Below are 24,297 nucleotides of genomic sequence, written 5' to 3'. Positions count from 1 at the left end.
TGAAATAGTCAACACTGATGGGGTGTAGAACAGGAGAGGTAGAAAGCATGTGTGAACAATAAAAATGGCTTCAGAGTTATTACCTTTAAAGATGTTGCCTTTTTATGTCTTGGTAACTCTTTGTCCCTTTCTGAAGCGAAACAACACAAACATGCAAAAACAAGCTTGTATCTTCAGTCTGAAAATGTCTTCCTTACCTAAATGTTAAGCATTTTATTCCCATCTAATGTATCCTTGAAGGCTGTTGTTTTTCCTCTCTTCTTTATCTGCTTCTCCTTGATCATCTCCTGTGCTTTTCTCACTGCTGGGTCTCTGTATACAGGTGGTCATGCCGCTGACATTTGTGTCCAAGCAGAGGCCAGTGGCATGGCCTTTACCACCCCTTGCTGCTTCTCCCTTCACCATGAGTACCCCCTACCACCATCCCTAACCCACCAAGTCCTCTTCATCTCCATGCACATCAGTACACATGTGTTTGTGCATGTCTTTGTGTGTTTTGGGACCATCCTGTGTGTACAATGTCTGTTTATTTAAGCCATGTCCAGATCAACCACAATCATGCTTGCCTTTAGCCTGTGTGCACAGTAGGGGACATTGTATGGAGCAAGCCTCCATCTCTGCTGGATGCAGGGTGAGCAAATACAGTCACTACATGCTGGGGGTAGGTGGGGCAGACATCCACCCATGTAAATGAGCAATGCTACCTCAGATGTAATCCGCACATGAAGTCTATTCACTTTTAGACAATAACTAGCAAGAATATATTTAAATCGTGTTTTTTCAGAGAAAAAAATATATAACTTTTTTAACTTTAAAAGTTCAAAGCTGACTTTGTTGTAGAATTTTGGTAGAGTTGATTTTGTGTACAATAAATAAACACAGGTGCCAATATACAGACATATTTGGTGTCCCTGCCTTCATGGGAATGGAGAATTCTGAGGTTCAAGGTCATTTCAAGTATTCTGAACCCTGAGGCCGTCCAGTGTCAGTTAACTACATCCTTTAGCTCAGGAAAACTCTCACATTCACATACAACAGATTGTGGGCAGACACAAATCCCACAACATTAAAAAAAAACACACACACACATCCAAGACAGGAAAATGTCTGTCAGGTGAGAACATGAAACTACTTTAGTCTACTCATCTATGTAAACAACTGTGTGTGTGAGAGGGCTGCAGAGACATGTTTGTTTCTGTGCCATAGTTTGTTGAGACAGAAAAGAATGGAAGGTGATGACTGTTTTGTCATTATACTTAAGTTACTTCTTTGCCAAAGATTCCTTGTATTTGGTAACGTAAATGATGGAGGTAAAGATTTTAGACAGAGACCAAATATAAGGACTAGGGTGGGAGCAGAATTTGGTGTGATTAGCTCCTTTGTTGGAGGTCTGTTGAGCTTCATTGGTTCCAGAGAATAGGTTCCTAATGAACCCAGCCAAGCTTGGACCAAACTTTGTGCTGAGGACAAACTAAGTTATGGTGGTCTGGCAGAGCGATGGGGGTGAGCCGACTGATATACAACGCCTGGACATATGGTCTCCCCATCAGGGCCTCTCCAAGCTACTTTCTCATGTCCTGGCTTCTGTGTGCTTGTGTATGTGTTCTTTTGTGTGTGTTAACATCAGAAGGGATACACACAGAAAGAATATTTATAGTGCACATTTTTGTTTTTGTTTGCTAACTCACTGAGCAAAGAAACTGGAGAGAACACTGGGGAAGAAAAAGAGGGATTTCGGGAGGCATGGGGGGAGAGGGACAGGGAGGCCGGTTGATGCTTACTGAAAGCGACAGAGGAGAGAGGGCTGCGGGCTTTGTCTTTACAGCTGACCCCAATACAGAACCTTATCTGACACGTCCTACAAGACATGGAGTAACTGAGTAAATCAGGTCAACTTGGCTTTGTTGTGGCAATGACTTCACAATAACAGATGGATAACAGATTGAAGATGTTAAGGAAAAAGGTTTGAAGATTTTTTTCACGATTGAAATTCATGACAAAAGCTAATTATAGATGTTGTGAAGTTGAAGCTTTGATAGAAAGTAGCCTTGCAAGTGTTTTGTGTTTCTATTTCTGTGCAAGTATGTGGAGAGGAGGTGGAGGTGATCCTTGGTGGGGTTTTAGGCTAATTGTTTGGGTCAGGTTGGGAGTGTGGGGACGGATGTCTTCAGTATCCCACCAACAAGGCTTTCGGTAACTGAGCCAGCAAGGGGGAGAATGGGCCTACTACAGGGCCACACAGCAGGCTCAAACAACACGTATTCTAGTGGCCAAACTGTCAGCCAGAACAACTTCATTGTGCCCAAAATTGGAGTTGAAAGCAAGGCAGAGACTTGGGAGGGAGGGGGCTTGAGAAGGTAGGGAGAAATAAGGAGGATGCAATGCTGGAGAGGGAGAGACAAGTGAGGTGGTCTGTGGGAAATCGTGCGACTGGAAAAGGGGGAGTCCCAGAGAAAGTGCAGTCTCTGGGATGAATAGGGTCAGACTGTGTGAGTTCATTCTAGTGAGGAGAATTCCCATAGATTCTACACGAGGGGCACACAGCCAGGAGCAAGGCAGCGGTCTCCAATGGAAATTTATTAAAATGGCTTCTGGGATAAAAGAGGGAAGTGTACCAATTTAGTGTTCTACTGTCTGTAGTGTCACTGTATTTAATCATGCAATTCAGCCACAATAAACACAGTTCGTTGACAATGACGTGACAGTGTTTTACACTTTAAATTTTTTTTTAAATGTACAAATTTGTCAGAATGTGTCGAAGATAACTGCTACATACAAGTGTAACGAACACGAATAGTAAATAATGAACATGCATTAGACTCTTCCCCATAGACTTGCCCTGTGATGGACTTTAGGAGGGACTCCAGCATCAAGCTTTGAACTGTGGTCTTTATGTGGTACAACAGAAAGCCCCTTTAAACTGACACTAAACCACTTTAAATCAGTCCAACACAGCTTTACGTCACCATTCTCTTTGTCTCTTCACCATTCTCCTGCTAGCTATTCCAAATTCATCTTCTTGCCCTCTGTAACGATTGGAAAAGGGTGACAGAGTTTACTTAGTCACACTGAATTTAGAGAGATGAGGAAAGTCTGTCATTGTGTGTGTGTGTGTGTGCGTGTGTCAGAAATATATACGCACGCACATGCACACCATCCCTGTTTGATCCAGAGCTAGCCCTGCAGCTCCCAGAGACTCAACAAAAGGCCTCCTCTATCCATTGTATGAGCTGCGTGTTTCCCAGGAGAGTCCAGCCTCAGTGAGAGAAGGGCCCCAGATCGCTTTCGCCTGACATGGATGTTTATTCGCTCTATGGTCCAGCAGAACACCCTCAAAAGGACTGGCCTGAGCATTTTGACATGCATGACATATAGTTTTCGAAAAGCACAGAGGTGCTAGAAGGTGTGAGACAGAAAAAAAAAAGAAGAGTGAATGTCTTGACAGATGAACAGACATACGAGACAGACAGATAGAGCGCAGGCCTGTCTAAGATGGTGTTCTCAGTGCACTCATATGAAAAAGAATATTCAGGGTATTTTTCACCATTTTATTTGCTTCTTGTCTTTACACTAGTCAGATTTCTTGTCAACCTTGTTCATGAATGTAGATTCACCCAGTGGATGGGTAGAGATTTCTTCCTGATCTTGACAAGCCCTCCCATCCCTGACTGCATACTAATTTCTCCAGAACAACTGAGCCAATGCAAAACAAATACAATCTGCCAAGGCTACTGTTCATTGGAAGCAAAGTTTCAGCAGGCTAGCAGATAGTAGCTGTCTGTTGAGGGTGTGTGATTATTCAGATAGTCTGCTGTAGAAGGTGAAGCTTACTGGGATAGCTTTTGTAGTTGGCTTTGTTGTATCTTTAGGAGTCTGTCAATGTATCTTCAATGTATAATCGAAAACCAAATTGAGAGAAGTCATCCACCAGAGAATTAAAAGTCCTTTCGAGGTTTATTCAAACTCAGACTGGCAATAACTGATTTAGTCAGTTGCAGGTTTTCAGGTTTCAAAGAATTTCCTGGCTACATAAAATGATCTGTCCTCAATTGCTCCCATTTCTCTCGCTGTCTTTATCCCAGAGGTTTGAATACTATCTATCAGCATACCTTTCGTTCTCTGAAAATTTGTACAAGTTTCCTTGAGATTGAGAGTGCCTGCATGGATTTCAGTAGATCTGCAGTAGCTGAGAGTTGAAAACAAACATGGTAGGCTGATACCATCTAATCTGCTGAACGCCATTATCGTCTAAGATATCGCTATACTCCCATACCCGTACAAACCATGCTCAATACCACACTCTTTCTCCCTCTACTCCCTTTGAGGTAAAAGCTTATGTGTTGAAGCTGAGAGTGAATGTAAGCTATTGTTATGGTGTAACCAGACTCTACAGCAGGTTGTTTGATCCTGTTTTGGGCCTGAAAAGCCTTTTTCTTACTTGAACTGCCACACCAGCTGAGAGGGTCAGGCAGGAGAGTCTGTTTGGAGAGTCCTCTATCTGTCTGCAAACTCACTTTTTTCATCTTCACTTTGTCTCTTTGTCAGTCTAACTTTCTCACCCAGATTCAGGTTTGTGTCCTTTGTTTTAACTATAATCAAAAGGAGTATGCATTCTTTTAAGGACACACTGCTCCATTTCTTTTTTACCTTTTTCTCTTCTCTTCTTTTTCTCTTCTTTAAATAGTATCATCTTGTATTTCTGGCTTTGTGCAGACACTGGGATTATATTCATTGTGTACCTGTGGTATAGCAATTGTTAAAAAGAGAATGTTACTGTGTTTAGATGACAAAAAATTTTGTAAATTGTTTTGTCCTCTCAAAATACTTCCCATGATTAAGCGCTTTCTGTGTTCCTGTTTACCCAACATGATTTCATTATGAACATTACGACGTAGAATTGTGCCGCTGTATTGTTGAATGTTTTGGTGTCTGATTTGCACTGCCTTTGTTACTGTTTTGACACAGTATTCTCAATTTCTGATCTGTCTGGCATTCAGTGTGGACATTGTGCATGCAAATATCCTCATCCCAGTACACTGGCTCTCTCTGTATGCCAGCTTTTTTGCTAAAAGGTATAGATGGAGTGTTGGAGTGGAGGGGGTGGAATTGTACTTTATGTTTTCTGGAGAGAGTTTCGTGCGTGCAAATACATACACGTACACACCCATTCACACATCTGAGCCCCCAAACCCATTTCAGACGTGAGAAACTGTACCTTGATTTGCATAAGAATAATTGACACTTCAAATTAGCCTTCCAATCATAGAGGATTATTTTTCTCAGCATATGTGCAGGCAGTGAGCACTGCCATACTGGAGAATATGAAAGGGAGGGCAAAGAGAGAAGGAATGGGAGGGGGTATGTCCTAGAAGATTAACCCTTTCATTCCCTTAGCGCATAGTGGAGGATGTGCCTTTTTTACTGCAAATATAACTTGATAGATAGTAAAACAGACATCTGCAGAGAAATAATAAACAATTTGTTCTTTAAATCAAAGGATCCAGTTGCCCCTTCTTTGGGAAAATAGTGATTCTGATTATTTTTTACCTTTAAACACTTTGGGCACGTTCATTGTGTCATGTGCAGGTTTATATGTCCACATTCACATCTGTGGCTTTGAAAGCAGGCCAAGAGATCTATTAAGAATAGTGTATGAGTGTGTGTGTGTCACCTGGGTGGATGTGTGTAGACTGAGGGTTTGTCCACATCGAACCATTAAAGCAAGTGGTATGTTTAATAATTGATAATGGCTAATGAAAAGGATCAGAATGAACCACAGCCCAGAGGCTATGCACATATACACATTTTCTTGCTTCAACATCTACTTTAGCTTTTCTCAGGAAAGAGTTAAACTGTTATTAGAGTGCTATTTCTTTGTAAATGGCTCAGTCCTGATTGTTTCATCCTGTTTCACTTACATTACAATCTATTCCAACTTTGAGCAAATAATACCAAAATACTGCAAGAAGATAACTGCTGAGTGTTTCAAGGCCTACCCAGCTGACAATAAAAGAGCCTTTTTATTTTTTTTTTAGATTGAGGCGAGTTTCTGGAAGGATAAGGGACGAGGATTCAATTAGGGGGAAGGGGTAGAGGATGAGGGCTGAGGGTTTGGGGTAGGTGGGGGAAAAGCCTCGGCGCCAGCCCCTCTGAAGCGCTCAGCATCCCCCCGCTTCTGGGATGGCGGATGTGTCTGGGTGTATCCATGACAACCTCGCTGCATGCAGGGATATACCAGGACAACAAGGAGAAGAAAAGTTGATGTAGATATGTGTGTGTGTGCGTGTGTGTGTGTGTGCATGTGTGCGGATCTATTAGGGCATACAAAGCTTGATGATATTAATATTCACCCAGTCAGGATTAAGCTACTGAGGCCTCAGTTGGTTTGCTGATAGACAGGCATGTATTTCTAGTACCTTTATTTTAGATCATAATTTATTACATCTGCTGTTTATTGAATATGAGCCAGTTTTCATAGATGTATGTGAAAATTCCCTCTTACTTTTACTTTCATGTTATATATTTCATACTTTCACAGACACAAAGAACTGCACCCTCACATTAATTTAGGTCAGGATTCACTTACTGTCCAACAAACATGCACTGACGCTGACACACAGTGTCACCCACAGACTTGCACATTTACAGACATAGCTCTTGCACAGATCAAGCTGTGTTATAATAATCCCATCTGGGATGGCCTGGTTTCTGACTCAGAAAATATCCACATAATCATGCTCTGATGAGTTCTTGTGTGTGTGTGTTCGTGTGTCTTCTTCTTTAAAAGAGAGGGAGATAGACAGAGAGGAAGGTACATTATGCGATTCAGGTTACATACTGTTTTATATTCTCAATCCACTTCTTGACTGCACACGTGCACATATGCTCACAAGCTCACACTTGGATGTAGAGTCAAACTAAGATCTTGCGGGAGTGTATTTTTAACCCCGACTGCCTGTGCATTTTCTGAGAGGTTAAAGGGCCGAATGGTGAATCAAGTAAATAATTCACAATAGCTGAAACTCTTTCGATGTAACCTCAGAATGAACAGGAGAGGAAGACCTGAGAGACTTAGTTATAAAGTGGCACACCACAGTCTAACCCAATCCTACTTATAGTTTTGATTTAATTGTACAAAGAATCTGGAAACAAGTAGTCAGGGAGGACTCTCATAGTCTCAGTCCTTATCAGATTTGTGAAATGTGTACAGCTACGTGTAGACAGCTACATCACTTAACAATTACACCTACGCTGTGTTTTCAGGTTGGATGATGATGATGACCCATAAATGACTGGAGTCGCAACACTGAGGATGCCAAGCCTGTTCAGCTTATCTCTGAGGTGACTAAGCTCTCTCTTTTTAAGCATTCCTCTTTTGGCCCTCTTGTTTTAAAGGGTACTGTATATTTCACAAATCCCCTGCTACTGTGTGAACCAGTGGTATTGGCATCCCTTTTCTCAGAGAATATTATATGGAAGAGTCTGTAAGACATTTTGAGTGGCATTGCTTCTGTAAAATAGCTTATTGAATTATACGTAGTGAGTAATGCAGTGTTAATGAAACTGTCTGACCCACATCTCATAATGCTATCCATCTCTCTAGAGACAAAGAAAGGTAAACCATGACTGGTCCCTAAAGTGAACAAGAGTTTTTTTTTTTTTTGAGAAGGAAGAGGAGCATCCATTATTTACCATACTGTGGTTGCAAGACACTTAGGAGATAATGCAGTGCTTCAAGCATACAAACCATAGAGCATCCTTGGTGCTGGTGAGGCCATTGTTGTGTGTTTCGAGCATGTCTGTTTCTATCCATACTGACAGATGAAAAAGAATATGTCTCCCAAAGGTTCAGAAGCATGGACAGAGATAGAAAAAGGAGAGGCAAAGAATGGGATGGTGACAAGATGTGTCTGTTTGTCACAGCTTTGTGCAGGTGGGGTGCACCTGTAGTATTGTACATATGTGTCAGGTTAGCAATCTATGTGTCTACATAACCAATCTACATATCAGCAGCATCAATTTCCTCCTGTTAGAAAGTTGAAGGATCTGACTGTAGTCTACTGGGAATAGTTAACAGAGGAAGATGAAGACTTACAACTCCTCTACCCCGTTATTGTACTTGGGGCAATGCTCGACACAACTTTCTGCCTTTCACAGTTTCCTAAGGGACACTTTGTCATGAAATCCTTTTTTGTGGATGAAGGGAGAGCACAAAAAACCCCAATATTTTTCTGTATAAATCGTGATGAATAGTATGACTATCTATGTTTGCAGTGCTGGTTTAGGATAGTATAGGTCTGTCAGCAAAGGTTTTTTGCTTTAATTTAGTTATTGTTCCTACAATATAAGACATTCTTTACAATATATTCACCAGTATTCACCAAGGAGTGAAATTAAAGGCTAAAGCGTTGGGAATAGTTAAGCGGAAAAAAAGAAGAAGATCAGACAGTTTTACACCAACGCCAATAACCACCATTTGGTTTAAATAAACTAGGTCAATCTGGTGATTGCTGTACAATTTCCGGAATTCCTTGCCCCTCCTCTACATACAGACATTGTTTTGGATCATCAGAGCTATTGAAAAAAAATGCGGCTGTTCTCCTCCCCAAAATGTTCATATAAATGTTCTGTTCATATCGGTAGATGTGACTATTAATGTATTCAAAAAATGCACAAACCCTTGTGGTCCTGAGAGCAGCTGCATGTGAAGTGTAAAATGGCAATTGTGAAGGCAACTATAGCATAGAAATAATGTATTCAATCCTTGTTTGTGAATATACAGTATATTGTAACGCACAGAGTTTTGGGTTATTTCTAACCATAAACAAGTTGTGTTATGTCCTAAAAACAACCAGAAAGGTAAGATGTTTAGGTGTAAAACATACCCACATAAACACACATACCGAAATACAAACTGCATATTTCTCTGCACTAGCAGTTTTTATGCTGCACATATATTTTATGTGCAACATAACATTTTATTGCTTTTACTGTTCTTTTATTGTTTTTAATTGTTTTTACTTATTCTTCTCCTTATCTATTATCTGCTGTAAAGCACTTTGGTACACTGCAAGGATTGTTGTAAAGGGCTGTAAAAATAAAGTACATTTACATTTACATTTGCATATCTTTGCACTATGATGTTGATATATATATATTTTTTTGCCTATAGGTTTGCACTGAATGAGGAGTTGCTTTCAATCTCATTGTACTGTGTATAGTGACACTAAAAGGCATTCTATTCTATTCTAATCTATTCAATTCTATTCTATTCTATTCTATTCTATTTTCTTGTAACCACAATAACCAGCCAAACAGCATCCATGAGGGGACATTGTAAAAACAAATGTATTTTATCCTTAAATATGACTAGTCAAGGTATTTTTATTTTCTAAACTTAACAAAATGGTAATGTTGCCTCAACACAATCAGGAAGGGACAGAAGTGTTTTGAAACAAATGTTGCCATGTTGCAGCTTGAATGTAACCCAGAAGTAAGAAAACGTTTGTCATATATTAACCTCGGTTGAGACTCTCCATGGTTGAAAGTGCTAAACCTAATGGCACCATGTGTCCATACTTCCTACCTCCTTAAGATAACTTGAAACCCTTAAGAATAATATTTGGTCTGAGGTAGTAACATTCATTTGATTTGTATTTGAGGGATTAACAAACATCTTTTACAATCAGAAAATAGTTCAGAGAAGTGCAATACCCTCTTCTGCCTGTAGTTCTCTAAATTAGAGGATACCACTGTGGGTGGTATGTAAAAGTATGAACAAGCCATCCGTCAGGTCAAAGGGATGGGAGGACTTGTCTTTTTTATGCCAAGGTATGTTCTTACAGGTTAAGTGTAAAAGCTAAACGATTTCACATTTTCCCAGAGTAGCAATGTAAAAGCAGAGATTATGCACTGTGTTGCTTCTTTGTTTTCACAGATTTTTTTTCATGTATCTTACTGTATTTTTTCTTTTACTGTCACATTTTTTTGTCCCAGGAAAAACCTAAACGTTTCTCAGGCTGTGGACATCATCTTTACACAGGAATTAATTTGCAGTGTCAGTGGAGCAGATAAGGAGAATGTATAGGGAGACACATGTAGGTTATATTGCAATCAGTTGTCATACACTGGAAAGCAGCGTGTGCCCTTGAGGTGCTGTAAGTAGACAAGGTGGTGTGCTTGAATTGTCTAAATCCACCTCCCTTCATCTTTTTGAGTTGGGTTGCATTTGGCTGGTGATGGCCCAGGGACCCCCTGCCAACCAAGCTCTGTTCTGTACTGTCAGCCAAACATCAGAAAAATTTGTTGATGGAGACAGCCAGGACAAAGCAGTACTTTTACAGTATATATTCTGAAGTCCCTGAAAAAACAGGGAAGCTATTGGCTTAACATTAACAGGGAAAGTCTATTTTTTCACTCGGAATGTGTTAAAAATCCACTTTTAAAACATGTGTCTGAGAAGATAAAATACAAAACACATGTAGAGTACACCACTATTCAAATTTATTGGATCCTAATGTGACACGCTGCTCTGTTTTAGCTGTCTCATGCCGACAATGACACCACCTAGTGAAGATTTACCTGACGCAGTCGGCCAGCCATCCAGTCTCAAATGACCCCAGCTGTTCTGTGTAGCCTATACATTCACATTGGGCTCCAGAACATCTCCTGTGCATGTCAACAAGTGCTATAGTTACAGAGAAATGTAATATCATAATGTCTTTTTGGAGGAAAGGAGTGTCAAGTACACCAGGAGTAATGGATGAAGGGCTAGGAGTACAGGTAACTCAGGTTTGACTAAGTGTACAGGGGATCCGATAAGGCGTTCCCCAGACCCTACAGTCTTCCAGTCTCCTCAATGAGAGAATAATAAGCAGCTGTAACCCTGAGACACTCCCAGGCTTGTGTCAAAAACCTACAAAAACCTTTGCAGGGTGTCTTATCAAGTTCTAAGAATATCATGTAAGACAATACATGTGAGAAGTGCAGCGGGGACAATGGGAGGAAAGTGCAGTGTGATATGAGGGGGACTGATGTCAGAGGATATTGCTGAGGCCTTTGTCGCCTTCAAGTACACGGGGAACTCATAGCTTACCTGTGCTCCTTTTATTCAAGACTCATGCTCTGGGATGTGATGAAATTCTTCAACAAGTGCCTTCCCTCATGCTCGAAGTTGCATGTTTTTTCAGAATAAAGTGCAACTAACTCTTGCTCCATCTAGCTGTGAATATTCATATGCATCTGTAGATGTTTGCTGTTTCCCTTCAGGTTCCCATTCTTTCCCATGAAAATGTAAAAAATCAGTGTTATAATAAAATGTGATACAGGTTGAATGATTTAATGAGCTTTTAGGAATAAATTACTTTCATGTTTCTCTTTTTTAGGTTAATCCGTCTCTCTGATGATGATGACGGGAGCCTGAATATTTGGCAAGACAGAAGTTTCAAGATCTTCAATGATACTCTTTACAACTTCATTTCTGTGTTTCTTATTTCTATTAAATTGTTGACCAAACTGACAAACATTCAAGTCTCCTCTGAAAATTGTAAGCCATTTGTGACTTGACTGTCTCAAATAAGTAGCAATGTGTTTATTCATTTAAAGGAAGAAACACTTCCCAAAATAACTTGAAAATATTACACACATTAAAAATGTATTTCTTGTTAAGGATTTAGTTTAATATATTTTTTGATGGCTAAATAAAGACCTTCTATTGTTTAAGTGATGTTTAAAGTGTGAGTTATTTCCTTGTTTCTGTGCAGCTTTGTGGCACTCCAGGTGAAAAACGGTGTGCTTGACATAATTGGGTCCTATTTGGCTGCGAAAAGAGCATGCAGGCTGATAAAAGCTGGCAGTGTGATCAAAGCACCATGTGTCCCAATCAAAATCATACCCCAGACACATTTGTAGTTTATCCAGAGATGAAATTTGAGGAAACAAATTTCAGACAGCACCAAAAGCTATCTTATTTCAAATCTGTTCCATTCTACCATGTACAGCATTTTGGTGTACTGATGTCAGTTAGAGGAAACGTAAGTGTATATGCAACAATTCAATGTGCAATATTTCTATTATTAGAACATTTCAGAACAAAGAAAGTACAAGTTCAATGTAAAAGTTTACTCAATTCACATATAACAGGGAGGATAAAAATGAGAATCATAACCCCACATATTGTTTCTTATGGGAAACAGTCCAATTTTTGTCTGCTTTCCATATTTTATTACTCATTTTTTCTCCTCTCTTTTTGTGCTCATCCATTTTCTCTTTTCCTTCCTAATCATATCAATCCCCCCACCCCACACCTCCACCGTCACTCCCCACTTATTCATTCCTACTATATTTCTCACACTTAGCCCATCTTCATTTCCTCTAACAGCATCACTCTTCTTCCCTACAACTGTCTATCCCCTGCTCTCAACCCCCAACCCTTACCCATTCTTTTTCTTCCCCCTCACTCTTTCGTCCTCTCCCTACCTTGTATTTCTTTCCCTCTCAGATGTCAGATCACAGTCTAGTCTTCCACTTGTCCTGTCATCACATTTTTCACACATCCCCAGCCCTTAATTGGGCCTGTATCATCATATCATATCATGTAGAATACCTGATCAGAGCAAGAAATGAAAGATGGCCTCCACCTATCCCCTCACAGACAGATAAATACACACACACACACACATCAGTGGTCATATGGGACATAAATACAAGCTGAAGGCTGTGTCTGTGTACATTTTTACACTTCATGTTTGCAGCACAATGCGGATGGGATTGTTGTACTGTGACAGGTGAGATGGTGTCTATTCCAGTAGTGTCCAGTGATGTTTTTAACAACTGCTAAGGCCTTTTGTGATGAGACAAAGGATGCCCTTGAGCCAGCAGTGTTGCATCTACAGGTGAAGACGAAAGAAATACCAACAAAAAGGGTCTCCTGAGTGTCAAAATAGCTTACATTTGTCTCCCCTTGAAATTGATGAAATCTAGTTCTGTGTTGTCACACTAACTGCTGCATACCTAAAAAGTATACCATTAAAGTTAACTGTACCATGTAATAAGAGGTTTATCAGGTTCAATTCACCATTAGTCACATCAATCAAGATAAAACCATCAAAGGCACAAAAGAGATCATACCAACAAAATGCGGCAATGCAGAAATTAACTCTAACAAGCAAAGGGACTAATGATGTGCAGCCAATGTTATGCCATAAACAGCCATATTGCCAAAACATGCACCTATGTTGTATCACTTCTTTTCAACTTGACATGTAAGGCAAGCATAAGAATATGCAGTGCAGGACAGAATGTATTCCATTAGTCGATTTAGATTTTTTCATTTTCCAGGTTACATCAAACTAAATCCATGTATTTTTGGCAGCCCAGTCTTGCATAAATTATGTAGCGATTTGACATTTATGGAAACCACAATCAAATATCATATTGTACATTCCTCAGACAAAGTGTCTCTGCCACCATGTGACATAGTGATAGTTGATTTGAAACATGCTGGTTAGGTGAGCCAAAACATGTTTTTAATTCTAATCCAATCCATATTTTTTTCTAAATGCAAGCCAGGTTTTTAATATTCAAAAACTTAACATTTTTGATTATTCAAATCTGACTAACTGGCTTTGTTGTGCATATATTGTCAAAGAAATGTAATAAAATAATTGACTTAACAAAATAATGAAAGAGGTGAAAAAACACCAGTGAAAGGACTTACCACTGAGAGAAACTGATTTCCAAGATTACACAAGAGAAAAATTTAGCATACCAATCGAGTCAAAATCTGGTTCTTAAAGCTGAGTTTTTGCTTGCCATTCTCAGCCTCACAAACAGTGGTGTGTGCCAAATATGATGTCACAATTCTTTTCATGTAAAGTTCTTTGGTGTCAATTTGGCTAGTTGTACACTTCCCACTTTAATAACCTGTCACATGCTGTGTGAGGGCTGCTTGTGAAAAGCTGAAAGAGCTGCAGGGAAAAAGTATAAGAGCAGGTCCATCTCTGTGGGCATCTGCACAACCCATTAAAACCCAAGAAGGCACAATTACTGCAGACGTTACAAAAATGTTGAATAGCTCTAAAAAGTAAAGCAGATACATTTGTATATGAGTAATGTACTTCCAATACAACTCCCTCTACCTCTGGGGTAAAAAACTAACCTTTTATGGTCTTTTCTTAAGCTCTTCTCCTTGAGCTTGTTGAAAAACATCACTGTGTTAAGGAAATACAGTAGAATACAATCTTCAGAACTCAGAAAAAGATGATAGAGCTGGAGCAAGAATCCAATGCATTTATTTAAAAGTCCTTTAGATACTTCATCGAGTGCAATAATATCATGTTGTTACAGAGAAGCAATATTCCATCGATACATTAAGCTATTATATAGAATATCACTTCATTATACAGCTTTGCATACTAAAAATTAAAGAAAAGGGCTCAATTGTGAACAGAACAGTTCTTATAATGGCTGCTACTCTGACACTTCAGGAACATTTCATTCAGTAAGTAACCTACCTAAAGACCCCAGGAGCATAGTCGGGCCATATTCTCCATAGCAACATTTACTGTTTAGGATAAAGACTGCAGCGAGTCCAATGTACCTCAAGCAACTCGTATGAATGGTTAGGCCACTGTATTGACTTTTGCAATGACATTTAGCATCATTTCTGCCTCAGGTGAAAGTGGGATGTTTTGGAGCCTCTACTACCCCATGTGTCTCCCCTGATAACAGCTTTTTTGTTGCTTCTTTGTTTATGACGCAGACCGATGTGTCAGAAAATAAATAAAAAAAAACACAAAAAACAAAAGGTAAGATAGCTACATAAGAAAAGGTATATTTTGTACATATACTATATTGCCAAAAGTATTTGCTCATCTGCCTTTACACGCATATGAACTTAAGTGACATCCCATTCTTAATCCATAGGGTTTAATGGAAACCCATTCCTTGAAGCTCTCTATGCACTGTTCTTGTTATAAATAATCATTATAATACCACTGACAGTTGACTGTAGAATATTTAGCTGCAAGGAAATGTCACGACTGGACTTGTTGCACAGGTGGCATCCTATCACGGTACCACACTGGAATTCACTGAGCTCCTGAGAGCGACCCATTCTTTCACAAATGTTTGTAGAAGCAGTCTGCATGCCTAGGTGCTTGCATTTATACACCTGTGCCCATGGAAGTGATTGAATTATTTGGATGGGTGAGTGAATACATTTGGCAATATACTGTACTTGTGGTTGCCTGAAAATGTAATGTGGTCATGCATTCTCCTGGCTACTCGACTGATCTTTGGTTTTCAATATCAACCAAGCAATGACTGAACTGGAAAGTAGCAAGTGCCGAAAAATACACTAAAGGTTTGGGAGGTGATAGAATGTTTCCACTTAGGATTCAAACCTGAGGACTATTGGTTGAAGCCTTGCATTTGCTCTTCCCTCACACATCCCCTTCAGCCCCCAAAACACTGTTTATTTATTTATTCTTCTTTTTGGGTCTTTGTAGTTCCTCATTTGAGCCAGGGATTCCATATGTCGACCATGCCCCTCGACCTGAGAATTTTGTCTACCATGACAAGGCCACTAGCTTTCTGTCAGAATTATGGTCATGGTTCCAGCATGTAATCTCAATACATTACATGCCTTCACCATGTGACGCATTGCTAAAACACAGCGATTTTTCTTTTTCTTTGTTTTTTCAAAATGTAGGTCAAACCCACATGATTGTTTATGAATACAATGATGGTAATCCAACTAAATTTGGCTGTCTACTAGATTTGCTTGATTATTAATCAGAGCCCAAACTATTTTGCAAGTTGTCTGTGATTTCTTGGTGTGAGATTGTATAATGAGCCTGATGTCTGTTATAACAATATGATTGCAGGATTCAGAACACAACATTTACTATAAGGGATGACTTTCAAATGACATTATCTTGTTCCAAGAAAAATGCATGCACAACACATGTTTTTGAAGGGGTCAAAGGGTTTGTCAACCATTGCAGGTCAACAAAGCAGAAAATTCTGACTGTTTTTGACCTCAGACTTTCTCAGTGAACATAAACTGATTTTTTGTTTTTCAGAAAAACAAGCATTTTTTTTTACTTTTGTGAACTTGCTTGTTTAATTTATATCAAAAGCTTAATAACATGCTCTGTGATGGACTGGCAACCTGTCCAGGTTGTACCCCACATCTCGCCCAATGACAGCTGGGATAGGCTTCGGCCCCCCTGTGACACTGAATTGGATTAAGCGGGTATAGAAAATGGACGGACGGATGGATGGATAGGCTTAATAAAATGCAAAATAACTTATACTTATAAATACACACTTGCTACACTCATGTTCTTGTCACATTCAGTTTTCACCTTTTGATTCTTTTGTTGGACCATGAATATGACCTTGAACAGCTGGCAAGGAAAAGTAAACAACAAAACTCTAAAATCCATTATGTGATAGAACTCTTTTTTTTTTTTTAGCTTCTTCCTTTTTTTCCATAAGACGGCGCAGTATTTCACTTTTATCTACAGATAGCAGGACTTTGTGTTATCTCATTTTGTTTGGGAGGAGGTTCACTAGTACACTCTACCACATGATCCCAATAGACGACAAGATACAGAACTGGAAGTCTGGAAACTTCACAGTGAGAAAAATGAGGCCTTACTGAAATGTGTGCGTTTGTGTATATGTATGTGTGTGTTTAATTCTCTGCTTATTCTCTCAGAAGATTTGGAAACCATATTGATGCCAGCTGCACAGTGTGTCAGTACTATAAAATGCAGCAAAGGGGGTAGTGTGGATTTTAAAGAGCAGCTCATTTAAGGTCACTACTGAAATCCAGAGCTGTAAAATATATTAAAGAAACATAATGATGCTGTCAAAATAAAAATCACTGATAAACCGTTTGACCATTTTGTTTGTACTCAACAAAATTGGTTTAACATCAAAAAGGATTTGGACAAATATTAAATTTTGGTCACTTAAGTGGACATTAGCAATTATCCGGTGTTGTAAGTATTCATAGTCAAACAAATATTGGCATTGGACGTGGCACTGACATTTATCTATGTTCACCTGATGGCTCAGCTTACAAATTTCAGCATCTAATGACTTTGCTTCTCGGCTGGGTGAACTGCTGTAGATCAATGATTCCAGATATGTTCTGTCTGATATACATTAGCAGGCAACATTTCACAATTAAGGATGAAAAACTCCTCGATTACTGCACTTCCTCAGCTCCAAAATTGTTAAGTGTATTCATCTGCCTTTTTAAAAATCCTAAAAAGCCTATGTTTTTGCATCACATGAAACTGTCATGCATGCTCAAAAAATGTAAAAATAGGACATCTCCAAGGCTTCAAAAACATAACATACCAACTATATCTTTTACAATTTGTAATGCATTTACTTTTTATAAACTAAATGTGGTAGTTAAGGTCCATCTAACTCAATACAGTCCAACAACTTTTCACTTTTCTACTTTGCTGTCGGTTGTAGTCGGTTAGGAGTAGACATAAACTGAATGAAGTGAAATTATTATGTTGCAGCATTTTTTCCTTTTATTTTCCTTTTAATAAAGAAGTCTCTTACTGAGCAGACTCTGTTGTTTGAATACTGCGCTATTTAGGGAATTGTCCGTATTGTCCATTATATTCATCAACTTATGCAGCATGTTTCAGGGGGTTAAGAAACACATGGTTAGGCTTGGATATCAAAAAATGGTTTGCATAAAATCACATGATTGCTTCCCTATACAGTCGGGGAGGCAATTAAAAGGTAACCATCTCACAATTTCAGTGCTTTTCTATGTGGAACTGCACTTTAAAAATGTGACTAACATACCTGATACACTTTTTCTTACAGAGCCGGCTACCACAGGTCAGATGAAGTTAAGAATTTCTTTATCGACAATAATGATATAGAAAATGCATTTAGAGGTTTGAATTTGACCTGGAAGTTATTTGATACTGTTTGTGTAGATCAGCGTAGAATTTGCACCGCTATAACCGGAAAAGGAAGAAGTGCAAGACGCCATCAAGGAACGCAGCATTGTGAGTGCTCTCTGCATCTAACTAAAACGTGAAAAAAAAAAATGTTGCCCAGGAGTATTTAATTGTTGCGTTCTATATTTAGGAAATGTCTGAGGTCTGATGCGCTACCCTCTAGTTCCATTATGATCAGATCTCATCACAACGGGCTGCTATCACACACTGCCTCGACATGCTGAGGCTCCCTTGTTGAAGCTGGACAAGGACAGAGGACATAGAGTGTATCATGTTGTGTGATTGTTGTGTATGTGAGCATGCACACGCGTGTCTTTCTCTTTTTGTCCAGTTGAGAATGATTGATTTTGAAGTGTAGAATGTTGACAGAATGTTCAGCTATCCCAGGAGGTGCGAGACCACAGGGCCGAAACAGAGCAGCAGCCTTCACTTTCTTCTTCGCCCTCTTTCTTCTCCCTCCAGTCTCCCTCCCCTGTCCTCTCTCATTCCTCACATCTTCCCCCTGATCAATCTAACCCTTTTCCTCCCAACTATTTTTACCCTCCTCTCTGATGGGTTTATTGATAGGTAACATTGATATTTATTGCTGGCTAAAATGAGCTGCCGTCGTGCCAGTGGTTGGTGGGGATTTCTTAAGTGGGTCAATAAGAGACAGACATGCTTGCTGATTTTCTTTGAATTCACAGCTGCTGGAGCTTATACCATAGAGATATAGCTCCTGCCAAACTCCAATCCATAGGAAGAGGGGGCGGGGGGGCAACAGAGATGTGAAATGAAAGGATCTCATCTGAGATTTTCAAAAATGCTTAGATATAATAGCTTATTTATACTCTTTATGAATGTGCATTTTCTTATCACTTATGGGCATTTACAGTATTATCATGCATAGATAGGACTGAGAAAATGAAGAGATTCTGTTGCATGTGCAGAGCCAAATTAAACCACATGTGCTCATTCTGGATGTGTCATACACTATATTGCCAAAAGTATTTGCTCATCTTTTCACGCATATGAACTTAAGTGACATCCCATTCTTAATCCATTGGGTTTAATATGACGTCAGCCCACCCTTTGTAGCTATAACACCTTCAACTCTTCTCGGCAAGCTTTCCAAAACATTTAGGAATGTGTTTATGGGAATTTGTGACCATTCTTCCAGAAGCGCATTTGTGAGCTCAGACACTGATGTTGGACCAGAAGGCCTGGCTCACAGTCTCCACTCTAATTCATCCCAAAGGTGTTCTATCGAGTTGAGGTCAGGACTCTGTGCAGGCCAGTCAAGTTCTTCTATACCAAACTCGCTCATCCATGTCTTTATGGACCTTGCTTTGTGCACTGGTGCACAGTCATGTTGGAACAGGAAGGGGCCATCCCCAAACTGTTTTCAGAAATTTGTCCAAAATCTGTTGGTATGCTGAAGCATTCAGAGTTCCTTTCACTGGAACTAAGGGGTCAAGCCCAGCTCCTGAAAAACAACCCAACACCATGATCCCCCCTCCACCAAACTTTACACTTGGCACAATGCAGTCAGACAAGGAGGGTTCTCCTGACAACTGCCAAACCCAGACTCGTCCATCAGATTGGCAGATGAAGAAGCGTGATTCCTCACTCCAGAGAACGCGTTTCCACTGCTCTAGATTCCAGTGGCGCACTATGTGCTTCAGCATCCGCTGGCCCCGCTCTGTCATTCTACGTGGCCTACCACTTCGTGGCTGAGCTGCTGTCGTTCCCAACGGCTTCCACTTGTACTGTTATAACACCACTGACAGTTTACTGTGGAATATTTAGCAGCGAGGAAGTTTCACGACTGGACTTGTAGCACAGGTGGCCTCCTATCACAGTACCACGCTGGAATTCATTGAGCTCCTGAGAGCGACCCATTCTTTCACAAATGTTTATAGAAGCAGTCTGCATACCTAGGTGCTTGAATTTATACACCTTTGGCCATAAAAGTGATTGGAACACCTGAATTTGATTATTTAGATGGATGAGTGAATACTTTTGGCAATACAATACACTGTATATCTGTGCCAGCCTGAAAACTATAGGAAAGGTGAAAATATAAAATCAATTTTATCTCATGGTAAATTGGGGCTGCAAAGTATGAATCAACGTTAATATAAAAATATTTAAATATATATATATATGTATATTATCCAGTTTTTATAAAAGGTTGGGATGTTGTGTAAAATATAAATAAAAATAGAATGCAATGATTTTGCAAACATCATAAAGCAATATTTCAATCACAACAGAACATTGAATATACCAAATGCTGAAAGTGAGACATTTCATAAAATTAAATTTTGTTCATTTTGAATTTGATGGCAGCAGCACATTCCAAAGAAGTTGGGACAGGGGCAACAAAAGGCTTGAAAAGTAGTTATACTAAAAAGAAACAAAAGGAGGAACATATTTCAACAAGTTAGGTTCATATGTGGTAGCTCAGTACCATGACTGGGTATAAAAAGAACACCTTAGCGAGGCAGAGTCTCTCAATAGAAATGCAGATCCACAGAAATATAGTTAGACAGAGAACCAGCAATCTGCAAATTGTCTATAAATTGTGGAATAATTTGACAATAATGTTCCTCAATGCTGAACTGCAAAAGCTATATGATATTCCATAATGAGCACAAGATTTCATTAAAAGATTAATAGAATCTGGTGACAACTCTGTGCAAGGAACAAGGATGAAAATCAGTTTTGAATTTCTTCTGACACATTCCAGGTGACACTATATCTAAAACAAGTGTGATTCTGCAATGGAAAACCCATGGCCATTGAGAAGCTAGAATCCTATATCGGACATGAATGGGACAAAATTCCAGCAACTGGTCTCCTCAGCTCCAAGACATTTCCGGACTGTTGTTTAAAGAAGAGGGGATACTTCAAAGTAGTAAACACGGTCCGGTCCTAACTTTTGTAATACATGCTGTGGCCATCAAATTCAAGATGAGATTATATATTTTTTGTGCATACTTCAGGTTTAAATTTTGTAACTGCAATATATAGTATTTTAGACCTGCTGGTTGTCACAAAAACCAAGAAAAACAAAACAGAGGCAGGGATCCTCTCCACTCCACCATTAGTGTTGTCGTGTTACCCACTCCTGGGGCTCCGGCTTTGTTTTTCTATCATGCCCTTGTTGCCTGCTGGTTGGTTTAAACAAGCAGCATTCTTCTTCAGCCTTTCAATTATACCATGCCCTGTAGCAGCACCCTGCACCCTCAACATACACCAAGACAGGAGCCAAGCAAGTGGGAGGAATTGATTTGAATTTAGCATCTAATGGGAGTTTTGGTGTTCCTGTGGTGTTTCTTTGTGTTTGTCCTCTGACTGGTTGATTTGATCTCCTTATGAATAGATATTTTCTGTTTTAGGTATTGTTTGGAGAGATGTCCTAATACTTAAATTCAGAGGTGATTCCTACAAGAAAAACCTGAAGCGACAGACTCCAACCAGTGAAAGAAATTAAATAAATAAATATCTCAAAACTCAAAGGCTTTGAAATCCAAATGCTTTCTTTGCAGATATCACATTGCAACATATGAATAATGATAAATACCTAAAAAAAAAGCCCAAATGCAATTTCACACCAAATGTTTTAGGAGTTATTTCATTCTTACCATATCCCTCTCTGTGAGTCGCACAGCATCTAGACATGGGTCAAGTTCTCCTTTTGAAAGGGTGATAGAGAGGTTGAAACCTTGCAACCACAAAAGCAGCCTGTCTAGACAAGGCTCCACAGTCTTGACCCCAGTTAGACCCAGTCCCCCTGGGGGCCCATATCACCTTTGTTTCCATGTTGATAAATCATCTGTCATACTAGCAGCACGATAAACACTGACATCCTAACTTTGAAACTTGGACCACAGGCATGTAGCCTACGTAGCAGAAACTTACTGTGTGGCTGTCATTATTGAAAAAAAAAGGCAAAGTAGTAGTGATGCAGTGATGATTGTACATATGTATAAATATAAAGATTACAAACTACATCTATATATCTATATTTCATATTTATCTATTTACAAGGGACTCAGCAAATCGCTCTAAAAAAGGCTAAATTAATTCAGCGGCTAAGACTGTTCCTCAGTATGTTGCCTTGGTGTGGTTAATGTGAAAATTCCAAGGTTTGATATAGGATCCTCTGCTCCCACAGACGCATGTCTGGTTTTGGATTTGGGGGTTGAATGCTGGTGATTTAAACATGAATTATCTTCTAGTCACACAGCATAAATTAACATTCAGCTTTAGACAGACCATACAATATCAGGACCATTCTATTCAGAAGCCCACATGGGAACATGGCCTGAGAATCCTCAGTGTCTGTTTTAGGCATGCTTGTGGCTAAATGTTATGCTAATTCACTAATGTTTGCACATTCGTGTTTGCACTCTGTCATTAAATCACTGTTGTGTATGGGAAAAGACGATGTTACAGAGAAAGAATTAGCAGCATTAAAAAGGTTATTTTAGCGACAACAGGGCACAAATAGATCACGCACAGCAACGTCATCAGTCAAATTCTGTAGAAATTATTTATTTATTCTTTTTTCATTTACAATTACACCTTTTGTTGGCCTTCACACCATCAATGTCAACTTTTCTTTCTTCGACAAGACAGCAGGTAATGGATGAAAAAGAAAAGTGAAATATCAAGTGTTTCCTTCTCAAGAGATTTTTTTCCTAAAACATCTTCCAGTAATATAGGAACTTTCCCCCTCTATTTTTAGCCAAGGTGCCAGCTGAAAGTTTGATCTAATGTACACACTAAGACACCAATTTAGGGTTTTGCATGCTTTCCTTCCACTGTTCCAATTGACTCCTTGTCTATCTTTCTCCACAGAGAGCCACGAAGTGTCTGAGTCATTCACGATTACAGTGTGTATTTATAGACAGTAGAGTCAGGACCTGGGCCTTGTATGTCCATGTAAGAGCGTATGAGTGGGTGGATGGGTATTCATGATGCCTAAAACACGGACCTATTGTCTGATGACTCACCTCAGCTAGTGGACACTGCCACCAGGAGAACTGACGTCAACTGTCCTACGACAGAGTTACTGCTTGCAGTGACCTCCCTCCATCTCAGGTTAGAGAAGTAAAGTACCACAGAATGTCTGCTATGTTAGTGTGGAAAGACCTCTGCCTCATTTCATTTCCTTATATCCTGAGCATTTGACAAGTAAGCATGCAGCATCACACTTGGTGGAAACAAAGGCTCTGAAGTGGTACTTGTTTTGCCAGCCAGGTATTGGAAAAGGATGGGGAAGCAAAACCGCGCATGCATGCAGTCTTCCAGGGTGAACTTACAAAGGCACAGAAACACAGGGCTAAGGCCTTCATGTGGTTGATGTCTGAACATTTCAATTGAGAAAGCTTTGAGACCTGCAGCTGTTCATCTCGCCTGCTTGAAAAAGAAGGGGTGCTTTTTTGTTGTCAGTAAGACAAGAATGCACTGAATCTTTCCCCAATGAGAGATGAGGCATATTGAAAACTATATTAAATTACCCTGATTAACAATTTTGCCACGATCAGGCTAGCCGTGGGGGTGCTCTGTGGGGAGGCCGAGAGACTATTCATCCCCACAGCACCAGGGTCAAAAGGTGGCCCAAGTTCACAGGCTCAGGCCCTTTGTTATGCTAACACTGTATCCCAAATCAGCTGCCTCCTCCATTGCCAGACATACGCACTTCCCTGAGAACTTTGGAAAAGTCGTCATTTCCCTGTTCATCTCACCCCCACCATACACCAACACACACATATGTGCACAGAGAAACCTCCATGCGCAATTTCACATTTTTCTAAGTGGAAAGGGGGTGAAGGATTTGCTGCATTGCATCTGTGTGCCCTAAATACAGACATTAAAAATTGTCTTTTTATCTTCTGTCTGAGGATAAAATGCCAAATGTACAAAATCACATTTTTTAAAGTTGAAAAATTCAAATAAAAAAAATATGGAGGATTTTTTTTTTTTCACATCTTTGGGCGTTCAAACCCACACTAAGAAAACTACAATGTGAAAAATGTGACATCTCATTTCATATGAAATTGTTAAATTTCAACCCCTCTGTCTCATGGGAGGGGAAATCAATACACATTAAGAGGGGAGTTGATAAGACATGTATTAGAGGTCAAGTGCCAAATTCTGGTCAAGCCCCCTTGACCTCGGGTCAAAGTCTTTAGTGTGAGCATGCCACTGGTGGACGATTATACAGGTCTGAAATCTGGACTCAGTGACTGTAAAGGTGCATTTATTTGCATAAGAATTTATCACAACAAAATGTATAAAG

General features: G+C 39.6%; 1 long non-coding RNA gene across 1 annotated transcript in view; it reads left to right on the top strand.

Annotated features, from left to right (window-relative positions):
* LOC140309998 (uncharacterized) overlaps positions 1-11,700 on the top strand; it is a 34,441-nt gene extending 22,741 nt beyond the window's left edge. Inside the window, exons 3-4 of the long non-coding RNA XR_011916413.1 lie at positions 7,264-7,341; positions 11,385-11,700. This is a non-coding gene — a long non-coding RNA (uncharacterized lncRNA). The remainder of the gene's footprint in view (positions 1-7,263; positions 7,342-11,384) is intronic.
* The last annotated feature ends 12,597 nt before the right edge of the window (positions 11,701-24,297 follow it).

Source organism: Leuresthes tenuis, unplaced genomic scaffold (genome assembly GCF_036924035.1).
Source record: "Leuresthes tenuis unplaced genomic scaffold, fLeuTen1.0.hap1 SCAF_6, whole genome shotgun sequence".
Classification (NCBI taxonomy): domain Eukaryota; kingdom Metazoa; phylum Chordata; class Actinopteri; order Atheriniformes; family Atherinopsidae; genus Leuresthes; species Leuresthes tenuis.
This window is presented reverse-complemented; position numbering and strand designations above follow the sequence as displayed.